Here is a 12,670-nt window from a genome sequence, read left to right as displayed (position 1 = left end):
CGATTGGAAACTGAAGGAAGAAATATTTATTCAGTTGAAAGAGAGAATGGGTCCATTGGAGGTGGATCTGTTTGCGTCGAGACTGACGAATCAGTTAGACAGATATGTGAGTTGGAGACCGGATCCAGGTGCAATAGCAGTGGATGCGTTTCAACAGGATTGGAGGAGGTGGAAATGTTATGCATTCCCACCATTTTCAATGATTCAGAGAGTTTTGGTTCAGGTAAGGAAACAGAAGTGTCAAATTGTGTTAGTAACTCCTTTTTGGAAAAGTCAGGCTTGGTTTCCTTCAGTGATGGAGCTAGCGGTATCAGAACCTATAATAATTTGGGCTTTCAGAGGCCTTTTGAGGAATGTGGAAGGAGAGGAACATCCCTTGGTGGAGTCAGGTTCACTCAACCTTCTAGTTTGGAATATATCAGGGGTTCTGGAGCATTCTCAGATCTTTCAGGAACGACTGAAGAGTTGCTGTTTGAATCCTGGGCACCTAGAACTAGAAAAAGATATAAAGGATCATGGAGAGTGTGGCTATGTTGGTGCATGGAAAGGGATTTGGATCCCTTGGTAGCAGATGAGGTTCAGATAGTTAATTTTTTGGCGGGTCTTTATATAAAGGGTTTGTCATATAGGACTATTAATTGCTATAGATCCGCAATTTCAGTTGGCCATTCTTTATGTCATGGTATGTCTATTGGAAGGAGTATTTTAGTTTGTAGGGTCATGAAAGGTATTCGGGTGAAAAGGCCACCTGAGTCCAAATATAGGTCCTTGTGGGATGTAGATTTGGTGCTTAAGTTATTTTTGGAATGGCCTAGTAATAAGTTTTTAGATAACAGGCAGTTATCTTGGAAGTTAGCCACTTTATTATGTCTCATTTCTTTTAGGAGAGTTTCAGATGTACAGGCTTTAGAGATTTCAAATAGATTTTTTCAACCAAATGGAGTAATGTTTGAAATTTGTAAAAGGACCAAGACTATGTCAAGTTCTGTCTTCTATCCAATGTTTGATGAATGTCTAAATCTGTGTGTGGTTAGATGCTTGAAGGAATATGAGAACATAATGTTGGAAAAGAGGAGAGATGGAATTGATCAATTGTTGATCTCTTACGTAAATCCATACAAGGCAGTTTCAAATGCGATGATTGCTAGATGGGTTAAAAGTTCTATGAAAGAAGCTGGTGTGGATGTAAGTAGGTTTACTGCACATTCAGTACGTGGAGCAATGGCAAGTAAGGTGAGCATGCTAGGAGGTAGGCTAGAGGATATTATGAAGGCAGCTGATTGGTCTTCAGTTTCAACCTTCAGGAGATTTTATTTTAAATCAGTTGAACATGTTTCTAAATGTGTTTTAGAAAGCTTTGAACATGCCTAATGCTAGCCTCCTGTCTTGACATAAAATTGTGATTTTAATAAGTTTTACTGAATTTAGAATCGGGATTTTATTAAAGACAAGGAGGCTAGCATTATCCCTCCCACCCTTCCCTGGGTGTAAAGGTAGTATGTTTTAATGATAATAATAACCATTTGGTGTTTTTTTGCATAGGTGAAGTTGAGTATGGTAAACAATATAAATTTAAATTTTTATTTTTTTTATTTTATCTTAGAGAATTAATGTTGGATGATTCTCACCTGGTTTCATAAGAAGAGTATTTGAAGAAAAGTTGGAAGTTGGAAGAGGCAAACGAAAAGAGGAAGAAGATGGTGGCCTCATGCAATTTATGTTTTTGTGAAAGTTCTTTTAGATTGTGATGTTATGAAGATTCCATGAGCTTTTAAAGGTGCTGCTCAGAAGTGGGAAATAAAAGTATTATGCATAATGCTAGCCTACTTGTCTTTAATAAAATCCGGATTCTTAATTCAGTAAAACTTATTAGAATCGCAATTCTCTGCACATTAGACTGCTTTAAGCCCATTACTGTAGAGGAAGTACACAACTCCCTGATCACAGCTAAATCGGGATCACCTTGTGATACAGGTCCTCCCGAGGCGATGGCGCTTCTAGCCACCTGCTGCGCACCAGTGAGTAAAAAGATTTTCAACTGCTCTATTCAAACAGGAAGCATCCCAATAGAGTGGAAGGAAGCATGTGTACGGCCCATAATGAAAAAAGCCACACTGGACCCACAAGCACTCAGTAACTATCGCCCGATCTCCCTGCTACCTCTCCTGGGCAAACAACTGGAAGGCCTAATAAACAGGCAGCTGGGATCATACCTTGAATCCAACCACATTCTTGATCTCTCACAATCGGGGTTCTGACCAGGTTTCAGTACAGAGACTGCCCTCCTGGCCATGACTGATTCATTGAGACAGGGGATGGATGCAGGAAGACCGGTAGTACTAACACTATTAGATTTGTCTGCAGCCTTTGATACCATCTCACGTTCAAGGCTTATGAACAGACTGCAGGCAATCGGGGTCCACGGAACAGCACTAAAATGTCTGCAGCACTATTTTGTCAGACAGACAGCAGACGATCATTCTAGGCCAATACTCTTCTGGTGGTAAAACGCATTTGGACAAGGGTGTACCTCAGGGTTCATGCCAGAGTCCCACTCTGTTTAATATTTATATGGTCCCGCTGGCAAAGATCGCAGAGCATTTTGGCTTTGAGATCATTTCATTCGCTGACGACACACAGCTGATGTTTACTATGGGCCAAGCCCTAGAATCGGAAAAAAAGCGTTTCTCAGCCGGACTGCTAGCAATCTCCAACTGGGTGACTGAGAATTGCCTTTAGTTAAATCCAGAAAAAAACAGAGATTATGCTACTTGGAAAAGCCCTAGACATCTGGTCAGAGGATTGGTGGCCCCACCAATTGGGTGCTATTCTCGTGCCCAAGCAAACGGTCAAAAACCTGGGGATAAAACGGAATCAAGCCCCATCAATGAAAGAGCATATTGCTGCCACCACAAGTGCTTGCGATTACAATATGAGCCTTCTGCGTATAATCTTCCCTCTCCTCCCCACGAACACTCGCTGAACCCTGGTCCAGGCCATGGTGATACGTAGACTGGACTATGGAAATGTCCTGCTGGCGGAAGTTGGTGAAACCGTGCTCACTAAGCTACAGATAGTCCAGAACACCGCTACAAGAATAATTTTGAACCGGCCTGCAGGTACTCCTTCTGCACCCTTACTGAAAGAACTGCACTGGCTCCCAGTGAAGAAGCTTTCCTATTTTAAAATCTGTTGCCTCACGTATAACGCCTTGAGAGGCAAAGGCCCACGCTATCTTAAGAAACAACTCACAACCTGTGTCCCAGGCCGCAATCTCAGATCAAGCACCCATACCCTTTTGTGCGTGCCCTGAATTCGTCAAATGCGTACGGAGGTATGGCTTTCTCCAATCTTGCCCCAGGGTACTGGAACAAACTACCCGTAACCCTCCGAGAGACTCCCTTATACAGTAAATTCAGGTAACTACTAAAAGCCTATTTATATTAATTTTACCCGGTTTGCACTTCCAGTCAGGGTCCGCAACAGCGCCGAGATTCCCCCGGGTGATATGTGCGCTATAGGAAATTATATTAACATAACATCCAGAATTTGCCGCCACTAGCTTGTTCTATGTGCCTCCAAAGGCCCTGCCGCACTCACCTGCTTCTCCCCATGTGGCTGGGCCAGGCAGGTCTCGCACGCGGGCTCCAGCACTTAGGAGATCGAGTCTTAGGCACAATAACCCCTGGGCAGTACCAGCAGACAAATCCCCACCCAGCATTCCACCAGTGGTCTGTCACATTCGCTCACTGCACCACAGTCCCCAGTACATCTTCTTGTATGTTGGATCCTTGATCATCTTTTCCTTTACCAGGCTAGCCACTAAAAAAATCCACTGGTACCGATTCTGAAAACGTTATCTCCATGTCGTCCAAAGGATACACTTTTGACATGGGTTACAGTTAATGATCCTGTCCAAATTCAGATTAGGGATATCAGAAGACTGATATGCCAATTTAATGGTCTCTTTGATCCACCGGCTCAGAGTAACTTTGAACGCCTTCTTCCTACAGCCAGGTAGCCCAAAAGTCAAAAACAAACATTGACATAGCCAATAGGTCTCGCTTTTGGGACCTTATATGTATTTAGTTATGCAGCACAATATCCTTGGTGCAACAACATCAACTGTTGCATGGCTAAACACTTATAAGGTCCCAAAGGCGAGACCTATTGGCTTTGCCAATGCTTGTTATTATTGGATGCATGATATATGGTGCTCATTTTCAGGTCTCGCTGAGACAGCGCAAGCTGTCTCTTTGAGACATTTTGTAAGTGGGTTTTCAAAAGTGCTACCCACATGATTTGGCAGGCCTAAAGCTTGAGTGCACGATGGCGTGCACGTGCACAGCTGCTGCTCGCACTCCCTCCTCCCTTCTCCCCCTCCCTTTTCGTCAGCTTTAATCAGGCTCCTCTGATGCTGGCATTCCCCCCTCCCTTCTCGCCCAGCCCTTCTTGTCACCTCGGCTTGTTTTTTCGCGTGGTCGTGTCACTTTCACGGCCAATGCTTGTTTTCAATGAGGTTGTGGTTGTCACCCTCCCACTATGCACTCGTACTTAACCCCTTCCTTCCTTTGTTTCCCTGAACGCATGGGACGAGCGTTCCCTGTATTACACAGAAGTGTGCTGTTAGGGGGTGTGCTCTGGCGAAGTGGATAGCGCTTTTATAAATGCAAATTACATTGCAGGTAAAATTTACTTTATATCCACTCCGAAAGCCATAGGTTTTCAGATTGTACACAGGTTAGGATTTAGGTTAGGTCACTAATACGGCTGTAATTCTTGTTTAACTTGAAAACTGAGCACGGCGCTGCTTCACGGACACCGCGCTCGGTTTATTCATATATTTTTTAACTTTAACACTGAGCACAGCGCCCGTTTCAAGGACACCGCGCTCAGTGTTAAAGTTAACAAATATATAAAGAAACCGAGCGTTGTGTCCATGAAGCGGCGCCGCGCTCAGTTTTACACTTAAGCATTTGCAATGCAATCAAACCTATTCCATTGCAAATGCTTGTTTATCTACTCTTCGTTCTCGGGTGGTTTGAAGTTCAGCTGGGGAATGGGGATAACATCCGGCTCCCCTGGTGGTGGCTTCTCTGATATGGCCGCCCTCAGTGTGAGCACATTAATACCACAGGGTGTTGCGTTGGGAACACAATTTATTGCCTGGTCACCAGCAGGGCACAGGCAAAACAGGCAGATGGACTGTGCAGAGGGGCTGGGGGGGTGACTGGTGGCGGTGAGCATGGGCTGCTCTGTGGGCCTATACCCCAGGGGTGTGTGGAAGGTGTGACTTCAAAATACACCGCTCTGCAGCAGCTGCCTGTCCTGCCTACTGGGGCGGAAGCTCTTGAGGTACACACAGAGCTCCGGATCGGGACAATAACCGGCTGAGTGGTGTTGGTACGATAAAACCTACGACGTGCAGGTTACACGCATATCTCTGCTGCTGACATGTCAACCGACTGAACTATGCCACCGACTGAACTATATATAATATAATTATAATACTATAATATTGAATGTTCCACTCCGAACAGAAAGTGATCGAAACATTGCTAAGACAGCCTTTGGAAACAGTACTGAAATCCCTTTTAAAACATTATTAAAAAACATACAACAATTTTATAAATATTTCCTTAAGTGATGTTTCAAAAGTTCCATTTTATTTATTCTAATTTTCTCAGCTCTAGCATTAAAATATCACAGTGGACATCTGAATAATGTTATACCTTAGACTGACACGTGCCTGCATCCCATGTTCCAAATAGTGACCGATGTGATGGTGAAAGTCTGCACTGTTCCTATGCCAGGCCTTTAAACCATGCAAAGTTCCCCTACAGTGTCCTCAAAGCTGCTGATTTACATCAGTCTAAAGTCAACAAAGTAGGACCGCGTCCATCCCACAAATCTCCGACCGTTTATCCCACACAAAATGAGAGCTATTTGACTAAGCACTAGATAAACTCAGAGGATCGCTACCGCTGCGCCTAAAATAAACACGAATCGGGGATGAGGGAAGCAGCAGAAAATGCTGCCCACGCTCAACAATCAATTGACACAGCTGACGGATTGGAGAAACACAGAGAACGACAATTCCTGAACAACTTTGCTAACACCTTGTTTAATGTAACTGGTGTTCATTCAAAGCGCTCCAATACCTTTGGGTAGAGCTGGCGCTTTACAAAAACTGCAAAAACAAACAATAAACCTGAATAATTTAATAGCAGTAACGACTGAGTGCAGCACAGGAAAATCACCCTTTATATGTCAGTAGAAAACAAGTTAGACCATTCATTTCACTATTCGGCAGAAGGATATTAGTGGCTTAGGGCGCCTAAAGGTAAAAAGAGCTCAGTTTTATGAATGATTGTGTCATACATTCACTCACACCAGTGTAACTCTCGCTCATTTATTTTCCTAAACCACAGACTAATATATATGTATGGAAAGCAGCAACTAACATCATCGAGTGTAGAAAAAAGAAAATGTCAGCGTGCTCCTGTCATGCTAATGCAACTCTAGAAATCAACGAATCTTAGCTCTTTATTAATAAATTACTAGTTGGCAAAACAATGTGTGATTATGTAAAGTGTCCAGCACATAATAGGAGTAAAAAGCTTTTGTTCAGGGCTGAAATAATGAATATATGTTTCCTGTGGCAAAGGGCCAAGCCCTCTGACAGAGAGGGCGCCATGTCAGTGCTGTGACGTACCGCTGTCAGAGAGGGCCACCGAGGCGCGACGCCATGATTGCGGCCCACACCAGCTCGTCTAATGAAAACCAAACAACCTTATGAATATGTGCGAACACAAAGCTGCGTCACCCAGCTGTTCCTCCTAGGCGTCGGCGCATAATTTATTATATAAATCACCATTTAGATTGACTGAACCCTGCGTTAAAAATAAGAAATGTTTAAATATCTATTCACTGCAGTTCAGAAGGCAACCGTCTGCAACCACCTATCTTGCTGTCTCACAGTTAAAGCCACAACACTAAATTTTACTTATCGGTGGCATATTCGCCTACAAATACAATGCGGGTGGTGGGTGAGTGAGCCGCTCTGATTTATGAGGGTGGGCCGCATTTTTGCCATGATCTACCACTTTAATTACCATCTGTGGTTCGAGTGAAATTGATCAATGTAGAATCCATGGAAAACTGAGCATCCGCTGCTTGCCCTCATCTGCAGCGAAATATATTTTTTTAAAGTGCAGCGATATATTTTGCGTTACGGAAAAACGAAAATACTCGGGACCATTAATAAATCGTCTGGGCCGGTTTTACGGCAGAGCGTATCATTTTTTATTTTTTTTTAAGACAAAAACCCCGGATCGCCTGGTGGAGTAGAAAACACTGCTATAAAATGTGCCAAAGCAGCATTTGACTAAACCCTGAAATTGTAACTAAAGAGCTTGCCTATGAATATGCCTTGCCTATGCGCTTGTATGATGAATCCGCTTCGTTTCCGTAGTAACTGTAATTTAGACTGGAGCATAAAACTTCCAGTGTCCTCCACAAAAGGCTCCTCGTTTACTTTCAAACAGGCACGGGTGACAGTCTGAAGAACAAGAGGATAAGCAGGGGCACGGTTTGCATTACAGCTCTATCAGTCTTTCACTCACTGGCGCGAACAGGGCACTTTTTGTATCCCCCTTTCCCTTTAGGGTGTGACTGTAAATGTTATCAGATTCATTACAGAACCAGGAGTATCATCTGCCTCTCATTCTTTCCCCCAAACCACCATCACAACAAGCTCTGCACTTCAGCAGGGAGGCCAAGCAATGGATGCTCATGCATGACCTCTGAGCGCCCAGGCTGGGCAGCTCGGTAGTCCATCCGTCAGAATCCTGCAGGTCCTACGGGCTCTTGTTCTACAAACCTGGCACTTTTTACAGCAGCAGAATCCAGATTTGCACTAAGTTGCAATATAGTGCGCCAATCACATGTTGTACGCTGTACGTGTAAACATACTCGCCCGTCCAAGCTCCGCACGAGTCTGGCGTCATTTATGTACAAAGCAATCTGTGGCATGATAGCATACAGTTACAGTTACTATATCACAGCAACACGGATGGCGCCTAACTCCGCCTTAGCCATGCCTTCGCGGCATAGCCAATAGGTCTCGCTTTTGGGACCTTATAAGTATTTAGTTATGCAGCACAATATCCTTGGTGCAACAACATCAACTGTTGCATGGCTAAACACTTATAAGGTCCCAAAGGCGAGACCTATTGGCTATGCCAATGCTTTTTATTATTTGATGCATGCAATATATTATATCTGTAGCGCTCCAAAAACCCAATAAACACAAGTGGAAACAACTATAAAGTATGTTTTCGTTGTAATGGAAATCAGTTCATTTAAACTCCTGCCTCCCCCACTCCAGAGACCTGGCATCCCTAGTTACTACTTTCGGTGGGGAAGAATGCAGAACCATTAGTTGTAAAAGATTGGGAGCATAAAACGACCACAGTATCTCCTGGATAAATGCTGGGGACACTGATCTGTATTTCTATATACTAGATTGGAAAGTAGACAAACTTGTGTAGGTGCCAGAGAAAGGAAAGTAAGTGGGGCCGGAATCAACCAATCGTCCTGGTATGGAAACAGGGACAAACCTTGAAGATAGAGATAAGCCACCAAAGGTGCCACCACTTTGGTAAATACTTGTGATGAGGAGTGGAGACCAAAGAGAAAAACAGTACTTCTGGTGATGACCCTCCACACAAAACCAGGGATACAGTTGTAACCTGGGTGCCATGGAGATGTGGAGATAGGCTTCCATGAGTACCAACGTCGTCATTACAGATTAATCCTGTATCAATGGAACAATGCGCTGCAACATCTCCATCTTGAATAGAATCTTCTATACGTGCTTGTTTAGAACATTCAAATGTATTACAATCCAAAATCCCCCAGTTTTGGAACCAGGAAGATGATGGAGTACACTCCCTTCCCCAGTAAGTTGAGAGGTACCGAGCAAGAGGGAGCAAATGCCCACCTGCAATGCCATTCTCCTGACTGGACCTTTGGAAAGAGGAGTGGAGATGATCTCTGAAAACTTGATCTGGTAACCATTGTCAATGATCCCTAGGATCCCTCTGTCCTTTGTTGTGCGTTGCCAGGTCATCTGAAACTGTCAATCTACCACCAACCTCTGGTAGCTCTGCATCTTCCTCCTAGAACCTGGCATAGTCAGGATCGGTGATGCAAAGTATTAGACTGCTGCCTCGGCCTCTGCTGGAATCTAGACTGAAGGAGTTTACCCTTAAATTTCTGACCCTCTTCCGTGTTCTGGTGGCATCTTGAGTGTTGACAAAAAAGCTTGGATGGGAAGAAAGAAGTCTTATTTATGTGGTTTCCGGAAAGAAAAAAAATGCTTTCTTTCTTTCTTTATGGTTCCTTTGCAATCTATCCTCTAGCTCTTTACCAACTAGACGGGGTCCCATGAATGGCTTCTTGAGAGCATCCAGACATTGGGCCTAATCAGTATTTCCTCCTTTTAAATACAAATTACGGCGAATCACACCAGAAGCACGCACAACAATGCAGAAGCTCGCACAGAGTCAAAAGAAATAAATGACAAACACTCAGCTTGTTTCTCTATAGATTCCAGAAGCTCGGAGCATTGACCACTCTCTTGCATAGCATGAAATAGTTCCTTAAAATCTGTGAGCAGGGGTCGAGCAACACATGCTCCATTGAATACCAGATCTCAAATGTGACCCAGAATATAACTTTTTCAAAGAGGTATTGATATTTTTGTCAACAGCATTCTTTAAGATATTATCCTCGCGATCACCTAATCAAATTGAAATGAGTCAGGCATCAATTCCTCCATTCTTTTTTCCAACAGGTATAACTTGGCCATAAAACGTGGAATAGAAATTCTTTCCAGATCTTTCCATTCGCTCAGAATGACTTCCTGAACAAACTAATGAATGGCACTTAAAATGATTCAAAAGTGTGTCTTGGGAAGATGAAGGCACCTCCTCCTGAGGGAACCCCATACTCTCCCTTATGTAGGACAAAAGGTCAGACAACACATCTTTAACAAAATATTTTCCTTAATGTTCCAGCACACCTTGTGCCGAAACATCTGATCATTTGATTCTGAAATATCAGAGTAAAGTCTCTCCTGGTCAGCAGCAAGACGTTAGCTGGCTTTCTTCTTCTTTAAAGAACTCAAAGTTTCCTAAATCAATTGTCGTAACCATGCTTCTTTACCCCTTTAGCGTGCCTTCTTATGAGGAAGATTAAGACTGGCTTGTAGAAGAAGGCAAACAATGCCTCCTCTTAATGGTATGCCTACCCATCGTAATTTCCACACCGTACTCCACACTATGTATACAGTAAATGCAACCAACCTCCTTAAATACCCAGAAAGACGACACTCCTGAGCTAACCCCATAAAACCTGTTTGAAGCTGACCCTCCTGGTATCTGCGCAGGGTGAAGTTCCATGAACGCTTTAGAAACATCCTCAGAGCGCATACATGAGAAATGCCAAATAAGGAAGCCAAGCGTAAGCGCTCCGCAGCGCCACACTTGGCAACAACAAATGGAAGCAGGACCTGCTGCGCGGTGTCTCGATAAACTGGCTGCCAGCACAATTTAGGCGTCATGCTGCCTACATTACTGAAAGGCTAACAAGCAGGGTAAAGGCACATCAAAGGTAAGAAAGGATATGGGTGGTCGTAACAGTCCGATACCTTACCTGAAAACAGGGTTAACACTGTGGCTAGATGTAACCTGGTAGATTTTGCATCAGGAGAGGAACTCTCCCCATGTCCAGCAGGGGAAGAGAGTCCTCCCACAAACAGCAGTTAGAGGCAAAAGCCCAGCAGATGCCTCGCACATCTATTCACCTTGATCAAGGCAGTGGTATGGCTAAGAGTTTATAGCCCTGCCGGTGGGGTTAGTTTGTGTTTCCGGTGATAGGTTGCAATCCTCATCAGTGATGACTGGGTTGACCAGGAGTAATTAAGATTACCCGAAGAAATAAGGGCAATGCCCAGAGACAGCAATGTTAGGTTTAAAACTACTATTGTATCAATTATAAGTTAATGTGGGTTACTTTCCCATTCATGTCTTCTTTACCACGTATAAACTACATCTCTAACCTTCTAATGTAACAAGTTTGTATTTTTGCTAACAATGATCTATGTAGAAGTCAAAACATCTGTATTAATGAAAAGAAAACATTTAGCACAACCACCAATCATTGAGAAAAAATTAAAAAGCTCAAGGTCACGTTTTAAATAATGCATCTCTATGTATGAATTGTAGGCCAGCGACAGAGCAGATGGACAGCATGGGAAATTTAACAAGCATTGGCATAGCCAATAGGTCTCGCCTTTGGGACCTTATAAGTGTTTAGCCATGCAACAGTTGCATAACTAAATACTTATAAGATCCCAAAAGCGAGACCTATTGGCTATGCCAAGCGGCCCTGCGGCCGCGAAAGTGATCCCGATCAAACATCAAAGCGGCCGTGAAAGTGAAAGTAATCGCGGTAAAAGCGGCGGTAAAAGCGGCGGCGCGCCCGCGCACATGCACTGTAGCTCTAGGCTGGCCTGGTAGCACTTTTTGGAGCCCTCTCAATAAGTCTCGCCAGACCAGCGCATGCGCTGGGTCAGGCGAGACCTAAAAACAAGCATTGGCATAGCCTATAGGTCTCGCCTTTGGGACCTTATAAGTGTTTAACCATGCAACAGTTTCATAACTAAATACTTATAAGGTCCCAAAAGCGAGACCTATTGGCTATGCCAAGCGGCCGTGGGGCCGCGAAAGTGAAAGTGATCGCAATCACGATCAAACATCAAAGCGGCCCTGCGACCGTGAAAGTAATCGCGGTAAAGCGCGGTACGCGCGCACATGCACTGTAGCTCTAGGCTGGCCTGGTAGCACTTTTTGGAGCCCTCTCAATAAGTCTCGCCAGACCAGCGCATGCGCTGGGTCAGGCGAGACCTAACCAGGATGAAATTCCTTTAAATAATGGCATATGTCAACATAGATTCATGGTATAATGCTAGTATTTACCAGTGGATGTATTGTTATGTAATATTTGGCATCTTAAATAGATAAAACACAACAGACCTCAAAGAAAGAGTGTTTTTATCACTTAAATAGATACGGAAATTTACAGTTTTACAACTTCATTTATATGTAAAACACAAAATAAATATGGATAAATACAGATAAAATGACCAGAAGATAAATATGGATAAATACAGAAGGAAATGGACAAAAAATAAATACGATAAAACCGGGAGCCTTAATCATAAGTTAACAGTGTTCTTTGTAAGTAGAAACACTCTGCAGAAATTTATGAAAACATTTATGCAACTATTGTTTATTATGGAAAAAACATGTTCGTGAAGAGGTCAAGAAACAAACATTATATGCATGTTTAAACATTTCTAGTCAAGTCAGCTTTCCAAGCAGAATTACTTTAGCGATGTATGGCCTAATACGTGTAAATAGGATGGAATACTACACTTTATGCATTTGAAACGCATTTTATGCCATTAAATCTTGCTCGTAAATTCTGCACGTCAATTATAACTATATTATTTTCTCCATTTGATTAAAATTACACCCTCAATTTCAACTTCCATTGAGCCAAGTTTGCGATACATAAAACGGAAATATATATATATTTATAT

At 43.1% G+C, this 12,670-nt stretch overlaps 1 protein-coding gene across 1 annotated transcript in view; it reads right to left on the bottom strand.

The window, feature by feature from the left end:
- The window catches only part of TMEM141 (transmembrane protein 141), a 101,165-nt gene that overhangs the window by 88,221 nt on the left and 274 nt on the right, over nt 1-12,670 (bottom strand). The gene's annotated exons all lie outside the window — the stretch shown is intronic.

The sequence above is a fragment of the Triturus cristatus genome, chromosome 1_2, assembly GCF_964204655.1.
Source record: "Triturus cristatus chromosome 1_2, aTriCri1.1, whole genome shotgun sequence".
In the NCBI taxonomy this organism is placed as follows: domain Eukaryota; kingdom Metazoa; phylum Chordata; class Amphibia; order Caudata; family Salamandridae; genus Triturus; species Triturus cristatus.
This window is presented reverse-complemented; position numbering and strand designations above follow the sequence as displayed.